The sequence below is a fragment of the Pleurodeles waltl genome, chromosome 8 (genome assembly GCF_031143425.1).
Source record: "Pleurodeles waltl isolate 20211129_DDA chromosome 8, aPleWal1.hap1.20221129, whole genome shotgun sequence".
In the NCBI taxonomy this organism is placed as follows: Eukaryota; Metazoa; Chordata; class Amphibia; order Caudata; family Salamandridae; genus Pleurodeles; species Pleurodeles waltl.
Window position 1 is genome coordinate 531,205,864 of NC_090447.1, and position 25,618 is coordinate 531,231,481.

General features: G+C 42.0%; 1 protein-coding gene across 2 annotated transcripts in view; it reads left to right on the top strand.

Moving 5' to 3' along the window:
- DNAJC3 (DnaJ heat shock protein family (Hsp40) member C3) overlaps positions 1-25,618 on the top strand; it is a 280,281-nt gene that overhangs the window by 157,452 nt on the left and 97,211 nt on the right. The gene's annotated exons all lie outside the window — the stretch shown is intronic.

Consider the following 25,618-nt stretch of genomic DNA (forward strand, 5'->3'; position numbering starts at 1 on the left):
TGACTTTAGCAAAGTAGCTTCACCTCACCTTTTTGTTTTGAGTCAGCGCATGAAAATTACTCTACAGAGAAATGCCTCAATATATATTTTGATCCACATGTGTCCAGTGAGTTCATGCAAACTGATATTTCGGGAGCCAGTCTTCTTCAACATGGATGGAACTTTGGTCATTAGGCCCTTGAGTATTTAATAATATTAAACGTGCCGTACTTTGTCACCTTCCCTTCCACTCTATTCCCTGCCCAGCGCCATACCTACTTTGATCTCTGCATCATATTTTCCCAACTCAAGCCAAACCTTTCACAGGCTAACATTTTAATTCCAATGAGCTATGCATGACACATAGCATTAAACATCGTGCCCCATTACTAAGTCACCAGTGCTGCAGATCCTCTTGTTGTGGCATCAGACTAGAACTCCCAACTCACACGCCCCCTGTTAACTACCTCTGTCTTTTTCCTTTGACACTGTTATTCATCTGTTTACTCCCTTGCTTCCCTCCCAAGGGCATCATCATGAATCTTCCCTACCCTCACAAGATATCTGTAGATATTTCCAGGCACTAGTCCCACGTTTGCCTCCTGAGAGGGGTTGAACGATTGTTAATAAGGCACATCCTCCTCTGCTTGTCTTCACATGCCAGCACCTCTGCTTTAACCGTTCTGTTCTTTGGTGACTGTTCGCATCTTCTAAATAGTTCCTGCACCCATGACCAGCACAGGTCTCGTCATCCACTGTCAGATGAGCCTAGTATTCAGGATATTTAGTTGCAACATTTTACTTTCTTATTCTTGCAACATGGTCAGTTGCACCTTGCCTTCCCACTCAAAGGTCAGACTATGACTTGCTAACTCAGTCAATAGTATTTTTTTTATATCAGGTAGTCAGTAATTTACTTCTTGTTAGATTTCCTGGAGAAGTATGTTCATACCATTGAATTCATAATTCTTTTGTGACCTGAAGATTCTCACTTGTGTTTAAGAGACTAGGAATGATGTTTGACCAGTATGTGTCTGAATATTTCTCAGTCTTTACTCCTTGTTTGCGCTCAATGGACTCCTTCAATTTTGATCTTGATTCTTCCTTCTCCTCCTAAGGCATGTTGTATCAGGCTTCCCTGTAACTTATACAGGTCAAGCCTCATTTGCTTGCTTGGGTCAGGTTTTCAGTGGCACTTTCATTTTCCGAGTACATTAATTTGACTAGAGTACTTTCTGTTTCCTTTTTAGGAAGAGCTTGGCAGTGCGCAGCACTGTCTGCAACACATGTTATATTCAATATGGGTTTGTAACCATGCCCACTCTTTCCATTTGTTCTTTGTTGATCTTGTCTTAGATGCTTCCTTTTTTGTTGGTACTTTTTGTCTAAATGTTCCTCCCTGTGTGTGCTTAGTTCCCTCCCAGGGTATTTCACTAAGAACATTTTTTTTAGCCATCCCGCTACATCACCCTTCCTCCTGTTACAGCGTGTGATGGCCCCTCCTTCCGCCTGGTTTCAGCTTTGCCTCTAATCCCAGCCGCGCCTTTCTCCTTGTGGCTCAGCACCATGCTTCATATTCGAGGTAAATGCACTCTTACACTGAAATTTCAACCTGTTAATTTAGTGATTGATGTCTGTGTGTGTGTGTGTGTGTGTGTGTGTGTGTGTGTGTGTGTGTGTGTGTGTAACCAAAGAGTCTTAGAACTTAGTCCTTGTTCCTTCCCTTCGCGCTCATGGCGGCCATGGCTCTAACAGCGCAGAAAGCACGCTGATCACATTGTTACCTAGTTAGTCATTTCTTTTGGCGCTCCCGTAGTACATTCTCTCTCCAGAAAGATTGCCAGAGTTATTGTGACATTTTTACATCACATGTACTTTGTGATTTTCCTAGTGCACGTTCCCTGCAGCAGGCACATTAACCCTCTGTGCTGCCTTATAATGAGTCCAAGGTTCCACTATAAAAAAGTACGTTCTCTCTCAAGAAAGAACAAAAATCAACAGAGTTATTTTTATATTTTTATATTACATGCACTTTGTGACTTGCCTAGAACAGGTTCATCGTAGCAGCCACATTAACCCTCTGCGCTACCTTGTTAGGAGTCCAAGCTTCTACTAGACAAAAGTAAGTTTTGTGTCTGGAAAGGACATTAATCGCCACAGTTATTTGCACATTTTTACATTATATGCACTTTGTAATTCGCCTAGTACAAGTTCTTTGCAGCAGGTACATTAACCCTCTGTGCCCCTTTATAATGAGTCAAAGCTTCCGCTAGACAAAAGTACATTCTCTCTCCAGAAAGAACATTAACCTTCTGCGCTACCTTATGAGTCCAAGGTTCCACTAGACAAAAGTATGTTCTCTCTCTAGAAAGAACATTAATCGCCAGAGTTATTTTGACATTTTTACATTGGATGCACTCTGTGATCTGCCTTTCACACGTTCTTTGCAGCAGGCACATTAACAGTCTGCGCTAACTTATAGTGATTCCAAGTTTCCACTAGACAAAGTCTGTTCCTGCTCCAGAAAGAACATAAACCGCCTGAGTTATTTTTACATTTTTATATTACATGCACTTTGTGATTTGCCTAATACACGTTCTTTACAGCTGGCACATTAACCCTCTATGCTACCTTATTATGAGTCCAAGCTTCCACTAGACAAAAGTAAGTTTTCTCTCAGGAAAGGACATTAATCGCCAGAGTCACTTTGACATTTTTGCATTATATGCACTCTAAACAGCAATATGTCACAAAAGGGGGAAAAAACAGCTGTAACAGTGAGCTGAAGGGGCCGGGAGTGGCTGGACATGGGTTGCTTCAGTATTTAGTGCTTTAGCATTTATGTGCAGCAGTCGTGTTACCGCATAGCGCTTTAAAGCTATTTTCTGCTTTGAAGATGTTTGTTTTTTGGGGCTTCCAGGAATAGTGAGTTTTTTTAGTGCAATATTACAACTTTACTGAATTCCTTAAAAAATGCCTTTTAAATTTGTGCACTGTGTCCCCGTCCATACCCTGTGCAGGCAGCCAACCCCATCTCATGAGCTGTAGCTGAAGTCCATTATGAATACAGTCAGGTGAGGTGCTGAAATCCTGGCTGTGCCGTGTTTTTACTGTGATACACTGCCATTCAAGAGGGCATTCCAATTGTAATATCGTAAATTTGGAAGCCAGCCCTTGGAGTAGTATTTGTAGAGTTGTCCAGCTCCTTAGGTCAAAAGATGATTAGCTCACTTAGTTTTTCTGCTTTGGATTCTGGGACTTGTAGTTTTATTTTTCGAACGTGATACAAGCTGTGAATACAAAACATAAATCTGACTACATGAATTACACATGTTTGAGTCTGTGAAACATGAGCTGTGTGTGCCTGTATTCATAAAACTAACCTTGAGAGCTTACAGTTCATTATGTTGTACAATGGTCAATATTATATAACTAATACTTCAGTTCAAGGCTGACTGAGGATCATGAATATCGTGAGATGGCTCTCCTCAAGTGTATGAAAAATCATGGGTGTTGTGTTCGACTCCCCAGACTGCAGTAAAGGGACAGTGGTCCAGTAAGCACTCATTCTTGGATTAAAATTACTTATTCATTGCCCCACAAGCAATGTCCCCTGCGCCAGCTGTCAAGTAAATATGTTTTGCATCTGGGAGTAGCTTGTGTTTTACGGCCTTATTTAAAAGAATATATTCCTAGTAGCCCTTTAGTTATGTGGAGGGTCAATGTAATTATGTGGCAGAAATGACTAAAATATATGACAGGGTTGACCAATTAATGTGGCAAAAAAGTCCAGTTACACATTTGTAATGGCAATAGCTCCAACTCAAGTAAATGTGAGATCTATTGCATTGCAAATGCTTGTTTTTCTGGCTAGGGTCTTTCTCGGTGTTCTCACTGTCTTGTGAAGGTTCTTTCTTTATGGCCCTGTCATTGTGATGTATGACCGGCCAGCGTGATTTATTAATGCAATGACAAAGTACCAATTGGTAATAAAACTGCGGCCAAGAATTCACAAGAAAACGCAACACATGCCTGGTGTTTTTTTATGCATGGGTTATGTGTATAATATGTACTGGAGTGGACCAAGTGTCGGGCTTATGCCCACACCTTTGTATTTCATTTCTGCTGAAGCCTTTGCTAGCAGGGTCTGAGCACTGAGAAATAGTCAGATTACCACGGAGGTGTTAAGTAAATTCAATTCGTTTTCAATTGAAATGTGGGTCCTGTGCTGTTTGAATAAGTTTCCACTTACAGTCTAAGGAGTATACCACAGTTTATCCTAGGTTAAGGCTGCACTTCAGCATCAGTTCTTCTGTGGGGTGGCGATGTATTGCCTTCCACTCCTGTCCCTTTCGAGCTGTCCATGGCTGTGTTGCTCTTGGTTCAGTTCCAAGCACTCGTTTGTGTGGACTCTTCAGAATAAAAACAATGCACTGCACTTGCTCATCTCTGCTGTTGTGCTTCTCTCCTTGTCTGTATAAGGCAGGTTATGACTTGACCTTGATGTCCCCTAATGGGGTGACATGGCTTCACTAATTAGAGCGACCTGACCTCATAAGGTAAAAGCCTCTTTACGGGAGGCCAGGCTTGATTTCCAGTGTCATTCATTTCGTACCCATTGGTTGTACTACATGGGTCTCTCGCCCTGAGGTGTGCACGTGTCCTTGTCCTTTACCTTGTCTTAATGTCAGCCCTAAAGTTATCCCCTGGAGCATATTCTCCAGCCGGTTCTTTGCAGAACAGTGATCTCTCCTCACTGGGGCATGTGTTGTAATAAAAGTAAAATTCACGAGACAACTCTTCAGTTAGAGCCTTTATTATTCTTCTCTACTGCTCCATCCTCACACAGCTTCCTCTTCTCACAGCTTACATTCTATCGTGAGCTCCCACCAACATTCTCAACCAATGGAACATACTATATCATGAGAATGAAGGGGGGCAGTGGGGCAGTCTATTATTCACAACAAAATAATTGAAAGATAACATGTATTGACTTGATTGCTATACACATCTTAAATATTGGATTTAACAATTAGTAGATTTGACTGGCAACTGAACAATATGGGATTATAACACATCTTCCATCCCAACAAAAAAATAGGTGCAAGGAAAGAATTAAGGGAGGTTGAGAAAGAGAGACAACAAGGAGGAGAAACACCTGTGGGAAAACGTAGACGTGAAGAGGGGTTAAGAGATAAGCTTACATCAGAGCTTATATGCTCGACAGAGGGTTTATACAATCCCTTCAGTGGTGCACTGCCAAAAAGTTGACAAAGCCATACGTTGTGTGTTAATAATATAGTCCTTATGCCACATCGGAGTTCGGATTTGTCTTTTGCGTGTCGAATTGGCGAGGTCCATTTTCATATCATGACTTGACGTCTCCTTCTCACTACTAGGGTTAGCCGGAGCATCGCTTTTGACGATTCTATCCATGCTCCAACACTGACCATTATCTAACACCACAACATTGTGCTTGACTTTACTGATAAGTACAGGTCCCATAAAATTCGTACCCTTCTTTGTACCCAATTTCGGTCTTTTGACAAACACCCAATCACCCACTCTCCACACCCGTTCTTTCGTGCCATGCTTGAGGTCATAGAACCTTTTGTACTTGTCTTGGTGTATGGATATCTGGATTTTGGTATCGGGGATGGTACGCACCATTTTGTCTCCTCCACCTAACCATGTGGGAAATAACTTAGTGCTAGGTTTCCTACCCTTAAATGCCGAAAATGGGGAAACTTTAGTAACAGAATTAGAAGTGGTGTGGTATACGCCCACCGCATATTCCTAACAGCATTTTCCACATTAAGGTGATTAATGCTCGCAAGTTGGATGCATTCCTTAATCATCCGATTGGCTCTTTCCACCAAGCCATTTGCACGTGGGCAGTATAACGCAGTGGTAAGGTGGTCAATGTTAAGGGTATTAAGGAACTCCTTCATCAATGATGAGGTTAGTTGAACCCCATTATCTGTTATGAGGGTAGCAGGTATCCCTTCCATCGAAAATATGTCTTTCAAAAAATTGATCAGAGAATCTGTGGTGGTCTGATTGACCATCCTCGTGTGGGTCCATTGTGAATGGTAATCGATAAGCACAGAAGCATATGGTTTGGATACCCCGGATAGGTTGATAGGACCTATAATGTCCAGAACTAACTTTACCCAAGGCTTGCTTGGAATGGAGACAGGAGAAAGGGTGGTCTTGCGGACCATCTTGGATTTATCGCTGCTTGCGCAAACTGTGCAATCCCTCACCTCCGTTTCCACCATGGAATCCATACCAGGAACCAATACTCTTCCCTGATGCGAGCTTTGGTTAAGCTCCTGGCTAGGTGACCCTCATGGGCAAGCATGACGATTTTATGCCTTAGATTCGCAGGGGGTATGATTTTGACATTCCTAAAAAGGAAGCCATTGTTTTCGTTAATCTCATATCTTCTCTCCCAGAAGTCTTTGATGTCATCATTGACATATTTTCTCGAGTTAGGCCACCCATCTCTTGTAAAAGATTTCAGCATCGACAAAGAATTATCTTGTTGATATGCAGACACCCATTCCTCTCTGGTGATCGAGGGCGTATTGACTAAAAAAAACAGGATACTCTGGTGTTTCAAAATCTTCATCTAGAGTAACTCTGGACAAGAAGTCAGCTGCAGAGTTGTTGTTACCAGGAAGAAAGTCCACCTTGAAACAGAAGCTCTCCAGGCCCAGGATCCATTTGGCGATCCTTGGGGTAGAGTTGACAGACCCTTTAGTGGAGAAAATGTATACCAAAGGTTTATGATCAGTGCGAATACTAAATTTGGTGCCCCAAAGGAAGAGCTTAAAATGTTTAACAGCCCAGAAGCATGCTAGGGCCTCTCTTTCAATCACTGAGTAGTTGGATTCTGCTTTACTAAGGGCCCTAGAAGTGAAAGCTACAATTCTTTCTTTCCCTTCATTAAATTGGGATAATGTTGCCCCCAATCCCTTCTTACTAGCATCCGTAGTAAGGACTGTTTTTCTCTTGGGATCAAAAGTACACAGAAAAGGTGCTGCCAAAATGGCCTGTTTAACCTTTGAGAACGCTTTGTCATGAATTTCGGACCACTCATAGGAGGTGTGATTTTTTTTTTTTTTTTTTAAATTTATTTTTTATAACAAGTTTCTCAATTCGTACGTAAGTTCAGAGAAATTCTTGACGTACTTTGCCATAAATTCAGTCAGGCCCAAAAACGACCTGAGTTCTTCCTTGTTCCCAGGTGCCTTTGCCTTCTTGACAGCCTCAACCAAGCACAATTTAGGTTTGAAACCATCCTTAGAAATTGTGTGTCCTAAATATTCCACCGTACTCACCCCAATTTGGCATTTCTTTTTCTTTAACGTGAGGCCATCTTTTCTTAGTTTGTCGAGTACGGCTCTTAAGTTTGAGTCATGTTCTTTGATAGAGGCTCCGTAAATGAGGATATCATCCTGGAAACAAATGGTTTTCTGTGTACCACGGAGAATGTGTTGCATGACTTTCTGAAAAACTGCAGCGGCTGACGCTAACCCAAACAGCATCCTGTTAAACATATAAGAGCCCAGTGGAGTGGTGAAAGCAGTTAACCATTTGGAGTAAGGATGCAACTCCACCTGGTGATAGGCATTGGATAAGTCAAGAACCGAAACGCATACAGCCTCCCCCATAGTGCTTAACATTTCCTGAATCCTGGGAAGGGGGTGTCTATCGACCCAGATGTTCTTGTTCAAATCTCTCAGATCAATGCAGACTCTGATTTCATCGCAGTGATTTTTCTTTGCGATAACAATTGGGGCTAGCCATTCTGAACTGTCAATGGGTTGTATTATGCCAAGAGATTCCAGCCTGACTAATTCTCTAGCAAGAGCGTCCTTGAGTAAAAACGGAACTGGCCGGGTTTTGTGTACAACGGGTTTAGAGCCAGGTTTTAATTTTATTTTGGGCTGGAAATCCTTGAGCAAACCCAGTTTCTGAGAAAAGATCTCTGGGAATTCATTGAAAATTTGTGCCGCGGAGATGTGTTCATTGACAATCAAAACTTGTTCTGGTTTGTTAGGATCCATCCTGACTCCTAGTTCTTTTTGGTGTTGCCAGCCCAATAAGTTGGAACCCTCTTGTACAACATATATTTTCCCTACTGTGGAACGACCCTTGAATGATATAAGAGCCTTGAACATACCTTTGATGGGAATGGGATCCTTGTTGTATCCTTTAGGGTTAACGTCTGGTGTAACTAATTCTATTGCCTGAGCATCATCTATCTTATAAAAGTCGGCAATATTTAAAAGGGTGAAGGGAGAACATGAGTCTGCAAAAGCTTTGATTGGGTTATTATCAATGTACATGGTGCATTCCAGATACCGGGTGGGAACAACGTTCTCATCTTGGATTTGAAAAATAATCTTCTTTACTTCATGGAGGTTTTCCTCCACCTTTTTATTGCATTAGGTTTATCAGTCTTCAATAGATCTCTACAGACCCTTGCAAAGTGGCCTTTCCTACCACATTTCCTGCAGGTGGCTGTCTTGGCTTGGCAAAGACCTGAATTAGCCAGATGATTGTTACTCCCAGAGCGATAACACTTAAGGGGTAGATTTGCATTGGAACGAGACCTCTCACCACTTCTAATTTTGAGTACACTATCATCGGACTTAATTTAATTAATTTCCGAAATTTTCTCAAGAGGAGTTGGGCCTTTGATTTCCTGTAAACACATAGCTGTGAGTTCAATGGATTTGGCGATCTCAATTGCTTCTTTTAACTTGGGTTGTTTTTGTAACAGTTTTTCTTGTATTTTTAAGTTGTTAGTATAGCGTACTAATTGATCACGAATGAGGGAATCATTTAGGTCTCCAAAGTTGCATAAGGTGCTAAGACCTCTCAAAGCGGCTACGTAATTGGTTATACTTTCGTTCTTCCCTTGAGTGCGGCAGAAGAATTTGTGGCATTCTAACTCAACATTTATGAGTGATGATATACTCGTCACGTTCATCATCCGGTTCCGGTAAGGAATCATAAATCTTTCTGCCATGAGTACCTAAGTTATGTAGTAATATGTGTTGTTTCCTGAGTGAACTAAATTTGTCCCCCTCCCCAATTGCAATTAAATAGGATTCAAAAATTTTAATCCAGTCCTTCCAAGGAATGTTAGGTTCTCCCATTTCATTGAGAAATGGGATGGGTTGAGACATGCTAGCTGCGGCCATGATACAAGCAGAAGAGTATAGTGATTATGCAAAATGGTCTCTTCACTGAATTAGATTTGTATTACAATAATAGAACAGAAAATAGGAACCTTCCTAAAATAAAGTTTGTAACATTAAAAGCTCTTCTGGTTGACAGTAACAAATTTTTCCTTTACCATTAGTTAAACAAACATATTTTGATAACTCAATTTCAACATAGAGTAAAGATGAGACAGTACAAACAATTGTCAGATTAAGTGAAAATGTTGTAGTACAATCATGAAATAGGCACGACTATTATGCCCAACATAAGCTTAAGATTTAGTTGTAAGTCGTGTGAACGTCAAGAGAAATAACTCACTTCCCAGAAGGTGTGTGCGCCACCAAACAATTTTCTTTACGCGCTGAAGTAAAGATAGATTCAAATGGTGTGCTCGTCACCGACAAGTTAGTTCAGATCAGGTTGTTGCAGTTGATTCTTTATAGGACGCGCAATCAGCTGCGGGAGAAAGCAAGGCTGACGCGTTCAGAGGTTCCTGACAGGTGGTTAGAATCAGCTGTGCCTGTCAGCGAGACCGACGCATGGTGTTAATTGATTAAGGCGCGTCACGAGATGAACAAAAAGAAATAAATCTCGAGGCACCGCCACCACCTGCTGAGTTCCCCACTAAAACAAAATGTTTACAGAGGTGAAATAAATCTCAAGGCGCCGCCACCACCAGCTGAGTTCTCCAATTACATCTGAAATATTTACAGATTCTCGACAGGCAGATTAATGTAGCTGTGCCTGTCAGCGAAATTGACGCGGGATGCGATGAGTCCGCAGTAGTCAAAATCTCTAAGTGCTGCCCCCCAGCTGAGTCCTTCAATAAATCTGACACGTTTTCAAGTTTCCGACAGGCGACACAATGTAGCTGTGCCTGTCAGCAAAACCGATGTGGTAAACGTTGCCAAGGAGGTTGAAATCGCAGCTGACAATACCCTGAGGGCAGCACAGTCAGCTGAGCCAGTCAAAGGACTGACTTGCTCCGTAGATAGAAGCGCGCAGAACTTGAGAGCTCTGTTTGTAAAATCACTGAACTTGAGAGCAGGCAGTTTATGAAATCACAGTACCTCTGTGTCGCCGATGGAGTAATGAATGGTGTAGAGAAGAAAGTGCCTCCTTCGCATCCCATCCTCGTCGCCACTGTTGTAATAAAAGAAAAATTCACAAGACAACTCTTCAGTGAGAGCCTTTATTCTTCTTCTCTACTGCTCCATCCTCACACAGCTTCCTCTTCTCACAGCTTACATTCTATCATGAGCTCCCACCAACATTCTCAACCAATGGAACATACTATATCATCAGAATGAAGGGGGGAAGTGGGGCAGTCTATTATTCACAACAAAATAATTGAAAGATAACATGTATTGACTTGATTACTATACACATCTTAAATATTGGATTTAACAATTAGTAGATTCGACTGGCAACTGAACAATATGGGATTATAACAGCATGCTCCTGTTGTCTGCTCTTTGCACCATGTGGCATCAGGACTCCAGGCTGCCAGTTTCTCTTGACGTGCTGCAGTTTGGAGACTATTTAGTGGGCTGTTTCCTCCATGTTGTACTCGGCCCTCCAGCCAATCTTCTCTGCTGCAGTTGATCATCCACGTGTGCCTTACTTAATATGTTTCTACTCTTGAGCGTGAGGGTTCAGACCAGGGAACAGGATTCCCCATTCTTGAATTACATGTTGTTTGGGCATAGACTGGCAAGAGTAAACTAGCCAGCAAGATGACTGTGGGTTCAACACTTATATTTTGACATCTGCAGTAGCCTGCAAGTCCCAGATTAGCATCCTGGAAGGGCAATTTAGCCTTCCTTCCATCCTAGGTCTGTGACTTAGTAATGTCTCATTCGGTGATGATAACACCTAGGATTTAGGGTGCTTGGAAATGGGATCGACTGAGGCATTAATAACCATATAAAATCAAATATTGGTAAAACCAATTTGTCTTGGGCATCAGGCATATTGGCTTTACCAATGTTGTAATTAGTTTACTAATATTTATGCTAGATAAATGCATATAATGGTCAAAATGATTAGAAAAGTGTTTCAAAATACATGAAACCTATATCATGACCAATCTAATGTATAAATGTTGGTCTCCAAACTGTACTGGAAAAATATTTTAAGTGGGTGTGCTGGCCAATAGTGTATTCTCACTAAAAACATGGGGGGTTTGTGACAGTCTGTCTTTGAAAACCCCAAAAATGCTGCCAGAAGAAAAACATTTCAGTAGCCCGTTAACTGTTCATTCCCCAGCTAAACTCTTTCAAGTTTTATGATGGTGTAGCAGCACCTTCCGCTCCCCTAGTTCCAGAGCTGCTGTCTCCAGGTGTTTATTGACTACTGTGTTGCAGAAAATAAGTATTCCCCCTTCTCACACTCCTCTCGCCACAGGCCGATAATGGTGGTTTTACCCAAGAATCAGCCCTTCACAAAGGAATGCACAGTAAAAGAAGGGTTTTCGTGGGTAGTCTATGGGAAATGTTTTTTTCAGCCATGCCTCAGCTACATGCAGTGGTCGTCTGCCACTCAGTCCAGTTTGTAGAATTATTTGTTCCTTTAATTCATAAAATCAAATAATAATGCTAATAATTGCAACAACCACAACATAATATCAACAGCGATAGTAATCTTTCTTATTGTTGTTGGCATTACTATATAAACAAAGTGTAACTTCTACCACGAGAAGGCCAGTAGTACAATGTAGATAATCCTCTATACACCTTCAAAGTCCACTCGTAATCAACATGACAAGCGTGACCAACACAAACCGGCCATCACAAACACTTTCAGTTGTGTGCACGCATTAGGACTTCTTTTTAGATCACACATGTCGCAACGGTATTTTGGCTCAGTAGTACTTTGGGTAGCAGCTGGTAAATTGTCCAGTTCACTGCAACACCTTTTGTTGGCCTCGAAAGGATGACATTCTTGGGTATCTGAACCTGCAGTCTAACGTGTAAAGGCTGATGTTTATAGGAGCTGTTTTAATTTACTAGAATTTTGCAAGGGTCATCTTAATAATAAAACAGGCTTGTAAAAGAAGTCCGTAACCTAACTTCTGCCTATCTTCCATCATCAGACCGAGCTCACTTAGTTTGAAAATGAAAGTGGCGTTTTAGAAAAATGCCAACTATATCTGCATTAACAACTGCTTTTCATAGCGCTACAAAGCCAAAATGCTTATACCAATAAGAACTATTTCGAACGAGCATTGGTAAAGCCAATAGGTCTCACCTATGCAAGATCGGTTGGCTTTATCAGTGTACTTTTAGTTAAGTTGTATGTCATGGCCTGTTTCTGTATTGTATACTATAGGATTATACAGTACATTATGGTATGGCCTGCCATTGTATAGTATAGTATAGTATTGCATGGTATGTTATGGTATGGCCTGTCCATGGCAGGCCTTTGCACGGATTGCACCCTGGGCAGAATCAAATTCAACGCCCCTTAATCCTCGCTTTAAATCCTAGATGTAGCCTGTAACTTGAAATGTACAAGGGGCAAACCATTTTCACCATCAACTTAGCAACTATGCATTGTCTTTGCATCCTGGAACTTATAGTCTTATATGGATGGTGAGGAGAATTAAAACTGCAAGTATTAGAATGCAAAGTGAAACGGCAGAACTATTTTTTTTATTTTTTTTAAAGATTTTTTATATAGAGCAAACTCGGCCCTTCACATGAGCACCATTTACATTATATAAGGTCAGATTTATTTTAGCATGACTGATTTGCCCACTATCACGAGATGCTGAGTCAATGCTGGGACCTGAACCTGGTTCCCTAGTTCCAATGCCATAATGCCACATCCCTTCCCTTAATAAACATAATGAAGTACCAGTAATAGAGTTACAGTAGTTTTTTGCATTTGCAACAATGTGACCAGAAATATGTAAGATGTTCCGCGTTTAGAAAACTATAATTCGAATTTAGGGCCTGATTTACATTTCACCAGACGGGTCACTCTGTCCATCTGCCGAAACATAATTCCCATCATTTCTTATGGGATTTATATTTCGGTGGATGGGATATCATCACTGTTGTGATGGAGTAACGTGTCGCCATAATCTAAATTAGGCCCTTAGTGTTACAGAGGGTCAGCAGTCCAACGGAGACCTTCCTGTCTGTCGCTGGCCTGTCCAACAATGTCTTCCTTGCTGATGCTAGTAAGTAAAATGTGCCTTAGAGGAGGCCCTGAGGACTGTGTTGTAGTCAGGGCTCTCCCATTTTTACCTGAAGCACCCTCAGCTCAGCTTCTTACTGCTAGTGATAAATTGTAGATGAGGAGGGGTAGAGGTAGTGTTCAGGACATGTGAGGGTGAAAGGTTTTTAATGGGGTGCCTACAGCTATACAAGTAAAAGGCTGGATTAAACACAGTGTGGGCTGAATTGCTGGAGCCATTTGAGAGAGTGAGTGCTGCATGATGTGCTTGCAGACAGCTCTTTGCGCCCCCAGGAATGACAAAGACCTGGGCCCAGCTTGCCAATTCTAAAGTCCAGCCCTGGAACTGTCATTATATAGTATGGTATAGCCTGTCAATGCATTGTACAGGATGGTATGGGTTGGCCTGCTATTGTTTAGTATGATGTGACCTGGTATTGTATAAACGGTATGCCCCGTCTTTCTATTGTGTGGTATGATATGGCCCGTCATTGTATAGTGTGGTGTGATACTGTATGGTATGGTCTCTCTTTGTAAAGTATGGTATGGCATGTCATTGAATAGTATGGTATGCTATGGCTTGTCATTGTATAGTATGGTTTGGTCTGTCATTGTATAGTTTGGTATGGCCTATAGTATTGTAGGGTATGGCCTATCATTGTCTAGTATGGTATGATATGGTCTGTCATTCTATAGAATTGTATGATTAGACCTGTCATTGTATGATATGGTATATCCTGTCATTGTGTAGTATGGCATGGTTTGGTCTCTCATTGTTTAATATGGTGTGTCATTTGATGGTATAGTATGACCTGTCGTATAGTGTGGCCTGTTATTGGATGGTATGATGTAATAGGGCCTGCCATTGCATTGTGTGGGATGGTATGGCCTTTCATTAGATAGTATAGTGCCTCATATCATTGTATGGTATAGTCTGTAAATGTACATTATGGTATGACCTTTTTATTATGTAGTATATCATCTCCTGTCATTGTAAGTTATGGTATTTGACGGTATAGTACGTGTGGTATGATGTTAGGCCTGTCAGCCTAAGGATGGTCTTCCCCCAAACGTTTTGCCTTCCTCCTCCATTTTTGCTGACCTTGTTTTTGCTGGCCTGCGGACTCTGCACACTTCACCACTGCTAACCAGTGCTAAAGTGTATGTGTTCACTCCTAAAAACATAGTAACATTGGCTTATACGCAATTCGCATATATAATTTACTTATGAGTCCACTGTGAAGTAGTACTACGTATATCCAGGACCTGTAAATTAAATGCAACCAATTGGCCTGCAATACAGATTGTGCCATCCACTGAAGTATCCCTTTAAACATGTCTCAGGCACATCACTACAGCCTGTGTGCAAGTTGTAAACTACAATTTCGACCTAGCAAAATAAGCCTTTTGCCAGGCCTAAACCTTCCTTTTTAAGACACATAGGTCACCTCCAGGGTAGGGCCTGGACAGCCTACTAGGACGCAGTGTTTTCAAAATGTTGAACATGTGCTTTTAAGCTTTACATGTCCTGGTAGTGAAAAACTCTTCAATTTATCACTACTGCAAGGCCTCCCTCTCCTAATAGGATAACATTGGAGTTGCCTAATTTATATTTAATAGGCCGTAATTTCCAAATGTAAACAGGTAACCAGTTCATGATTCCAAATAGGAACAGGTAACCTGTTCATGATTCCAAATAGGAACAGGTAACCAGTTCATGTTTGATGTCTTTGGGATTGTAGTGAAAAATGCCATCTTATGTTAAAGTCAGATTTTTCGTTACAATTTTGAAAATGCCACTTTAGAAAGTAAGCATTTTCCTGCCTTAGCCATTTAGTGCATGCAGCCTGTTTCTAGGGCACATGACTGTGTGTATCTGACCTTTGAGCTTATTGTATTCTTACTAGACAGCCACACACAAAAGATAGCTTAGGGGTGGATGGATAGGCCATCACAGGCAGGATGGAAGTGCGGGCCAGGCACAGCTGTACTTGCTCTTGAATAGGCTGTGTCCTGCCTCCACACAAAGGGCCGCATACCCCTGTATTTAGTCTGGAGCCAGTGGAGGCAGGAAGCATTTGGACTCGAAGGAACACATCTAGATGCTTCTCTCACTTTAAAGGAGGAACCAGGTATACAAATTAAACCTCAAACACCAGTTCTTCAGTTTAGTTCTGGACCTTTTGAGGCTCTGCCAGGAAGGACTGCTGTGCTGCTGAAAGGACTGACTCTGTTAGACTGCTGCCTTCCTGGACTGCCACTATGCTGGACTGATGCCTTGGCCAAGTTGCCCTCCTAGCCAAGACAGAGGGATTGGACCTGCACTTGTACCCAGGACTCCCAGAGTTCCTCCAAGGGCTAGTTCTGCTAGTCTCCTGTTTAGAGCCACAGGGGCATAACCGGCTCACAAACACTTGAAGCAGCACCCAGATCCAGCTGGAGAAATCTCCTCACCCCTAAGAGGTGCCTCTTTGGTCCTGGTCGGTGTGGCCTCAGAAGGGGGAATTCAAGTTTTTTGGCTCTTCGCGAGGAAGCCTGTTGGTGCCAAAACCTTGTCACTTACACAGCCCACCCATGCTAAGCTCCGTCAGTCAGTCCCTTCACGCTACAGCATCGACCGCTTACGGAGAGCTCCTTTGCAATGCACTGTCTCTGCCGTCCACAACTACAACAAGATCTTCATGCTACAGTGATGACTATCTGCGATGTTTCCACACTTCTCACAGTCCTGCTGCACCCAGAAGAGATATCTTTGCACAGGACTAATAAGGTAACTTTTCAGCAGGTCTAACCAGTTCCCTGTAGCAGACCCGTTCTACATCACGGTTGGCCTGCACTTGTGAATTTCTCATGGCCTCACAAGACCAGATAGCCACAAGTGGTGCTTTGTACTTTTTGTTGCTAATTTCACTGAAAACTTTAAATTTGCACATCTCCGGTTATTCTCCTTGGATTGTTGTCGTTTTGGTCTTGTTTTATTTATTAAAATGTATTTTTTTTCTAATTTGGTGTGGTCATTTTTGTTTAGTATTTTTCATTTTATTACGGTTTGATGTGCTGCATAAGTACTTTATACATTGCCTCTTAGTTAAGCCTGACTGCTCTGTGCCAAGCTACCAGAGGGTTGAGCACAGCTGAATTTGAGGTTTGCTTGTAACGTCACCCTGACAAGGATTGTGGTTACTGCTGTCTCCCCCCTCGATCATTAATCCAATTTCATACATATGATATGACCTTTCATTGTATAGTATAGTATGTTGTGGTATGATATAAACTGTCATTGTGTAGTATAGTATAGAATGGCATGACACTGTATAGTATATGTTATGGTATGGTTTGGCTTGTCATAGTATAGTAGTGTGGTATGGTATGGTATGGCATGGCATGTTGTTGTTAGTATGGTATGATTTGGCCTGTCGTGGTACGGTATGATTTTACCTGCCATTGTGAAGCGTTCACATGGTGTTCACATAGTCTTGCCTGAGTAGCACAGCAAAACACAGTGAATGACTGTAGCAAAGGCAGCAGATTCCCCAGACATTGTTAGGGCAGAAATGCTGCTCTGGTTTCCAGCAGCATTGGATGCCAACACCCAGACTCTGCTCATCTGCTCTTAACTCACTTTAAAGGGCTATTAAAGCATTAACTAATTTAGATTCAGTGCCTGGCATATCTAACTGATAGCTAGCTCATCTAAGCAAATCCAAAAATGTATTCACATTTTTCCCAAAGGTCAGTCCCAACACCGAGAAATAACATCTTATATAGATCCAACTCAGCTCAAGTATGCCAGCTGTCAAATGACTCCCAACACTGCACACCAAAAAAAAAGAGCACTTCACAAACATCCAGCAGCAGATATACGATTTTGACGTCATGCCATTCTCAATCTGACTAGCTTCAAACTACTGCAAAGAATCTCATCAGACAGCCATCACTTTTCCTCATACTGCTCAAACCACTTTGAAATATCACATATACACAGAACATCACACATGCAGCCATTAACTACACAGCAGTACATGCGCAGCACTGACGGCTCCATCATGTACACAGAAAATATGCTAGTCAAAACATCACACTTGCTTCCAGTATATTGCAGACATGACATTGTAACAGCTATATCAAAGCCATAAACGTTTGGCAAAGCTTTCAACATATTATCACACTATGATTTGCAGGGGCAATCACAAAACCATCTGACAGAAGTATCAAACATTCACCACCCGGAGAGAGCAATATTTCCACTGAGCAATCCCAAAGGAACAAAGACAACCCTTTTTGTCCACTAAACTAATGTCCGGAATTCACACTAGTTGGAAGATTTCACAGTACTGTAGGCGGACCAGAAACTAATACAGGGCGCTTCAGATTACAGTTGTAATAGGAATCTTAATGATATGGAAGAATGACCACAGACTTCCAGTAGAGATACGAGGTCATACTAGAAGCAGCTGTGAACATTTCCGACATCAATAAGGTAAATTCAAGAACCCCGATAGGAAGAGCGATTCTATGAAACACTCAGATACACAGCATAAAATAATCATTTTGTCACCTATGCCTGGCAGTTTTCTATGCAGCCCACAATTTATGTAGGCACTTTATTCCATGGTACAACCTTTTCACTGGAGGTACAAGGTAGCCATTTGTATGGGCACTGCTCTAAAAATAAATAAGCTCTCTATAATCTCAAAGGAGTAACTGTGTTCTTTTAAAGTTCATGTTAATTATGTTCCACAGGAGTGTGCAGAATATAATGTGTGAATTGCAATGAAACTAAAATAATCGAATCAGAATAACTGGTTTTAAATCCTGGCATCTCCAGCTCAACAGCCGCACCATCCTGAACAAATCATTTTCTCTCATTGCCTCTTTGGTCCCTGACCGTTAGCTGTGTACAAAGAAGTTCAGTGCTCGGGTTGTGGCTATTTCAGACCTTGCTCTGGAGATGGTGACATAATGCTTGTACTGTTAAGTGTAAATATTTAAATGTTGCTATTTTTCCGGAAGAGAAGAAGAAGCTGAAACCAAATCTAATTCAGACTTTGGGCTGAAAATGTTTTTAAACATTAAGTAAGTCCGTGGCGACAGTGTCAGAGTGCCTCAGTCCGAGAGCTAGCTGCCAAAGGACATTAATCATGCAATCAGTCATTACTTGGTCCGTGCTCCATTCTAGCGCTCCTGGTCCTTAGTAAGTAAACTTACAAGGGGACGCGTATAGGCTGATGAACCTTTTGGATCGCATGGGGTATCCTAGCTATGCGGTAGACTCCTGAACCATCAACAACACGAAAATCAATATCAAACATTAATGAAACCCTATCCAATAAGAAATACCATAACTCTCAAGACGGTTTATTGTTTTTATTCCCTGTTGGTTACAATTCTAATTAAAAACCTTATTCAACTTTATCCTTAATCAAGCTTTAGTAATCATCACAGAACATTCTTCATCCAAGAATCGTAAAATCAAAACAACATTAAACTAATACTTGATCGACACATTATATAGTAATTCAGCAAAGCAATTGTCAGTCAGTTGTCAATGTCGCCCTTGTCAGCTTACCTAACCAAGACTAGCATCAACATGTGGGTCTTCATGCTAAAACAATTTGGAAAAACATTAATTTGGAAAAATCTATCTAAAAGAGAAAAATATTTAAAAACAGCGCAGTTGGTACCTAGAAGAAAAAACACAAATTAATCAGTCACATTATTATAGCTGCCTATCCAAGATGGATCAGCAACGAGTCAGTCTTTGTCTCCAGGTCATCAGCAAAGTATCAGGCTCACAGAGGTTAACCCCAGTTATCAGCACTTCGGACAGCGTCTCCTGACGTCATCAACTTTCTCCTCTCCGCTCTGATTTTTCTCCTCTTTTCATGGCTTTTTATTAGGGTCTCTCAGTCCGTCCCACTAATTGCTAATTGGGCAACCTTATTGGAAGATATGATTCTAACCTATAGTTTTTGTTTACTGCCTATACACGTCTACTCAGGATTCAAGTTCCAATAGTTTGATTGATTCTTCTGTCGATGAGAACATCATCGGCTCTTCAAGTAACAAAATTGTTGCACACAGTCTTTTACTCAGATCTTCCATTGTTCAAGTCCTGGGAAAGTGCGTTTAGCCTACACTACACATAATTGTATCAAATTGTCTTCATCATCTCCTGTCTACTGGTATGTTTGCAGACTGTTCTAGCAGAGCCATCTGAACTCTGCATAGTTCAAGGTCCTTCTCTCCGGTTCCAGTCCTCGTAAACCTTGTCGCGTCTTCACGTTAGAGCAGGCAAGGCCCAGTGAAACCAGGCCTTTAGTTTGGCTAAGTTAAGAATACGAATTAACACAAAACACAGATTATACATCCAAATATGACATAATACATTTTTTATGAATATTTTTTATCATTTAGCATCTTGTTAATACACATGGTGACCCCTCCCCGCGGGCACGTTATTTTGAAATAATAGTTTCTTTATTGAATTTTCTCATTAATAAACACATGCAAATCATTAGAGATTTCTCATATTAGCATATCTGCTCCAACACAAGTGAGACTCCCGAAGAAGAAAATGAAACTGGCACATGCTGACCAGTGTGAAGTATCGAATTGATTGACGATGCAGCCAACCACTGGTAAATAATGAGCGGGCTCAAAACCGTTGAGAGAGCGTAACTTATATAATCAATATTAACATGAAATGTGTATGAACTAATGTATAATAATGCCACATAGAAAATGTACTAATGTAATTTGCAAAACGTGTGCTTGAAATGTGCCCGTGGGGGAGTGACCACCAATATATACGGGACTAATGAAAATGACTAATAATGATGAAATGTTATATTAAGATATAGTTTTATAATAATTAAAGGTTATATGCTAAAGTTCTGCTAATAAATCATTAGGCCTTAGTTAGCACGAGTCGAGGCCTAGCTGCCTGGTTTCATATTGAATGTGTTTTTCTAACATGCAGTGTGCTGACTTTCTGAAGGACATGAACTCTTGTTTTCCAAAGCTAAATGATGAATGTAACTGTAGTAGATCCGTTCTCATGAAATTTGACTTGCTTGAAGAAACATTCTTAGCTGAATGCAACAGTGTAGATTAATACCTGGTACAAGGTCGCCTGAACCGGTACAGACAATGGAGCCATTGACTGAAGATGTGCAAAGGACCACAAGAGGATGAAATCATACCGGACATTCTACCCGCTGAAGACGTCAATCATAAGAACCAATAAACTATGTGAGAACTGTTATGGGGTGACAAACTAATCAAGAATTAGGAGACTGTACAACGAAAAGGGGATAAAAACCTTTGACACAAGGAGCAACGTTAGAGCGAGGGGAGATGCGATTGTGAATTACTGGGATCCAGACACTTTGTCACTCTGTTTAGTGACTTGCTAATTTTACTTAAAACCATCCTTGCTCTTATATTGCCAGTTATACTTTACCTCCTTATGAGGGAAGTACCCTTTACCCTGCCTACCTGAATTGTTGAGTTCTTGATCGATGGCGAATCAACTGATGTCCTGAGGACGAAGACAGAATCTGTATGCTGACCCAATACGGAGGGAAACTATATGACAATGAAATTGAAATTGTCTGTTTGCTTTTCCTTTCTAGGTACCAACTGCTTCTTTTGACAGAGACCTTAGTTAGAGGTTTTCCAAATTGATGTTGCTAAATTGCTTTGCATGAAACCCAACATGCCAATGCTAATTCGAGGTTAGGTAAGGGGTTCACTAAACGGAAATAGACAAATGACGGAATCTATACTTTGTTGAACAATGCGCTAACGTTACTTTGCTGAGATTGATCTATGTTGACGTTGTGTTATATTCTAATATTCGTGATTCTTGCTTTGATGAAGTCTTATCAGAGTTGCCATATCGTGACTATGCTAATGTGCTTCTTGGTTTTGAGATTAATAAACTTGCTAGTAGAATTGTAATCAATAGGGAATAAATATCACAAAATCGTATTAAACTGGTGTGGTTATTCATGACTGAAAGGTCATGGTGGTGTCCTGAGTCTTACTAAATGTCTTTGACTAAAGTGAATTGCCTTGTTATAATAAATATTGATGACGTTATTCACATATTGATTGACATGTTGATTAGCTATCTCGTCCTAAGGTGTCTTCAATCAGGGTCGAAAGATTCACTGGCCTAAAACGTGTCCCAGAGTGTATAAATTAGACATAAAGGGACGCGTTAGCACAGTTTTAAAGCTTTCTTAAGAAATAAAAGATCTTGCGAGCAACAGTGCATGCACTATCTCAGGGGAGACCTAAAAATAAGTTGTTACGAGTCAAGCATGTGTGACAACTGAATGTGTTTGTGTCTGCTGTTTTTCTCTGTTGCTAGTGAGTGGGCTTTGGGGCTCAATTATGTAGAAAAGATAATATCTTTATATGATTACTGGCTGTGAGGACGATCTTTGGGCCCTGAGCCTCCTAGAGCTGCAGAGGGGCTAGATGTGGTCTGCATGGTGTTGTTGAGCTAATGGGTGGACTGCCACTTCTCACAGAGGTGTACATTGTGATCTGTAAATGGGACAGGGGTGCGCCACCTCACAACATACTTGCTTCCCACCCTCTGCAGCATTTCCCTTGCCCCCTTTCACTATCTTCTCAAGCTAGTTGTTAGCATTTATTGATAATGCAGGGTGGGGGCTGCTGACAATGAAACTGTAACAGTACCTGGTTGAGTCCCACATTAAACAGACCAGTGCTGTGTTAAGCAGACTTGGGCAACACACATAAGCTGCAGTCTTTGAATCCGGTCAGCGCCCACCTCCCCAGGAGCCCAAGCAAAATCATTGTGTATTAGAACATTGGAATGTTGTTAGCTGCATCCAAAACAAAGGAGTGCTCGGGCTTCTTATGGCTGGTAGAAGACTGGAGCTCCAACATTCTAATGTTCGCTTCACAGCTGTTGCTGTGAACAAATCCCTCACGGAGCCCGAGAGGATTTCAACCCCTCGGGTTCTATGATACCTTTGTTTTAGATATTAGAACATTCTGATCTCTAGGTGTGAAATGTTCTAATAGCCTTCTAACCCTTTTGTAGCTGGGCTATACCAGCGTTAAAGTCCTGCTCCCTTGTTAAAGGCCCGAGCTGAATGCAAGTGCCTTTAACTCTGGAGTGGGCCTTTAGTGGCCAGTATAGCCTGCTACGGCAGACTGCAAGGCTATATTGGAGATTACAAATGGGGGAACGCGGTTGGACTAAATACTCTGTCCCCAATCTTAATATAGCCTTATAGCCTGTTGTATCGGACTAAACCTGCCAATAAAGTGAGCAGGGCTTTAATGCTTCTATAGCCTAGCAATGGAGCTCCCAACAATCCCATTTTCTAATATTGTGTGGGGATCAGGGGGAAACAATGGCACTCATCTCTGGCTTGGGTGTACATGGGCTGAGCAGCAGGAGACAGGCCAGGGCCCTTTCTTCAGCTGCTAAGGCCCGCAGGCTTGCGGTGCAGTTATGATAGACCGCTCACACAGTTACTGGTCATGGGGATCACAGCTGAGAGAGAGGCACAGACAAGCAAGGAGAAAAGCAGTTGCAAAGAAATGGGCAAGATCTACTTGCAACAACTGCATTTAGTTCATTATATGATGACACCTGGCATTCGTCAAAGTGAATTTCCTTAAAGTAGATGCAGTCGGCAAGCAGTAAAAGATTGTGAGGAGGAAGCTCTGGAGACTGTACCATGAGTTGAATGGAAAAAAAGCATGTTTTTTTATTACCAGAATACAAACAGCTCCTTTAGGCAAGGAAAAGTTGTTTTGGAGCACTAAGCTGCAATTAAGGTTGCTAAAATGAACAAAAAATGTAAATGTTGGGTAATCAGCAAGAGCTGTTTATTCCTTGCATTTTATAGGATAAATAGCATTATTCCAGACATGGTGTTTTACCCCTCACTATAGTAGTGCACTAGTTTATTTAGTTCAAAGATCTTTCGCCATTTCTGATGCGTGAAGCGAGGTACTTTATTGTACTTGAACTCAGCTTTATTTACTGGCAGAAAACCAGCATTACAGACCAGTAAATGACTCATTCATTACCAATACCTAAAAAAGTGTCATGAATAAAGCGCTTTTATGTTAAACACATCACAAGGAACATTTCAATATAATTGATTAACAGTTTTTTATTGGTCCTTATTTTGCTAAAATTGAATTGTGAATGACTTACTTAGCCATACCAGGATCGCACCTCTGACCCACAGGGTGCACACAAATCACACCATTGAGTTCTCAACACTCTGTACTTTACTGAAATCAGTTTGCAGGGTTTCAGTGCAGTGTTCCAAAAACGTAAGACACAGGAAGGGCAAACCGAGTACTGTATGTTTCATGATGGTTTGATTACTGGAAATTGTTGTTTGAGCGATAATGTTGTTGTCCCTTAAACGCTAGCTTGTTCTTGAAAAACAAGCATTTGCAATGCAGTGGGTCTGGCATTTGTTTTAGTTAGTGCTATTGGTGTTCTAAATTCATAACTGGACTTTTCATGCCACATAAATTGATTAACCCTGCCTCATAATTTGGTCTTTTCCTGCCACGTAATTCAAGTGGCCCTGCATATCACTACAACACTTGCATTTACCTTCTTCCTCTGTCAGCAACCAAAAATTAAATTGTTGCCATTTAGCATCCTAATTCAAATCTGCCATACTAATTCCAATAGAATGCCACTTTCAGCACCCCACCATCAGAGTTGTTGGCTGGCTAAGACAATTCGCCCTACCCCCCGAAAAAAGACACAAGACAGCCACAGAGTTACAAGAGAAATAATCTAGAAAGGTCACCCAAATATATCAAGAGTGTGCAAACATTCCTAGTGTAATAAGGATATCTGATAGAGACTTTTAGTTGCAGATTCCTTACCTTTGAATTTCCCCGGGCGTCATACTGGATCCGGAGAGTTTTCTTCGAGCAGTACCTCTGCAACCGTCAGGTGGTGTCTGTCGACTCCACGGACGTTGTTGGCGTCGTGTTCACCGTGATGATGTTGCGGTCGTATATAGGCGCCACCTCAGCATGCTGACGTCAGTTCTTTTCTTTCCACACCAGCCTACGTGCAGATCCGGAGAGAGCTTTCGTCAAAGTTTTTGACGAGTTTGTGGATGCGTCGAGGGATGTCCCACAAGACCGGATTCAAGCCCTGCGACTCCTGTCACCGAATTGTGACGGATCCGCACATTGTGTGTTTGTGGTGCCTGAAGTGGGATCACGACCCGAAGTCATGCTCCGAGTGTGAGGCCATGAACCCGAAAGCTTTGAAGGAGTGGTCCCTAAATCTCATGCCCGCCCGACACTCGACGCAGCACTCACAATCTCGTTTGAGAGGAAGGTCTCGAGACCGGCTGTGGAGCCACCACCACTCCTCGTCCTCCAAGTCATTGGGACATTTGGGTCACAAAAAGAAGTTGAAGAATGACCAGAGTTCTTCGACTTCACCTCGTTGATCGGATGATGCGACGCGGGAAGAGCGTCGATGCTCTAGGCCTCCATCATCGGAGCCTTCATCTGGGGTCAGCTCTGCGTTTCCTCGACTTCCCGGGAGCCGGAGTCACCCTTGCCCAGCTTAAATAATTTTATGAGGCAATGCGCCTCATTTTTAGGCAGTCTGACCCACCTTTGGTGCCTTCGGGCACAGGTGATTCGGTGGGGGCCCCCTCGGGTTCAAAGTCGTCGGCTTCGGCCATGGCTCCGGAGGGTCCCTCCGGATCCATCCCTACGCCGGTCGTGCCACAACGACCTTCCCCGGCGTCAGGTCAGACTTCGATGCTCCCGACGTCGGTTGGGCCCACAATCCACGTCGATCCCATCCTCCTACCCGACGACCTGGAGCCGGAACGAAGTTGCTCGCCGCTGATTCCATTCTCTGTGGGCTCTCCTAGGCCCAGGGTGGATCCAGACCCTTATTCTTGTGGGTGGATACGGGGAGAGTATGGAGGGGATACTGGGCCCTTTAGAATACCAGCTTGTCCCCCAAATGGACTGGGTGCAGGATTTGGGTGATGCCAGACACTCCCCTGACACTGGTATGCTCTCTCCCCCTACCATGACTACAGAGGAGGGTGTTTTTATTCCATGGTGGTAAGGACGACTGAGTTCCTGGACCTCGAGCTACCTTCTGTGGCGGTTAGGCCTAATATCCTAACTAATGTGCTTCAGCTGGGGTCTTCCT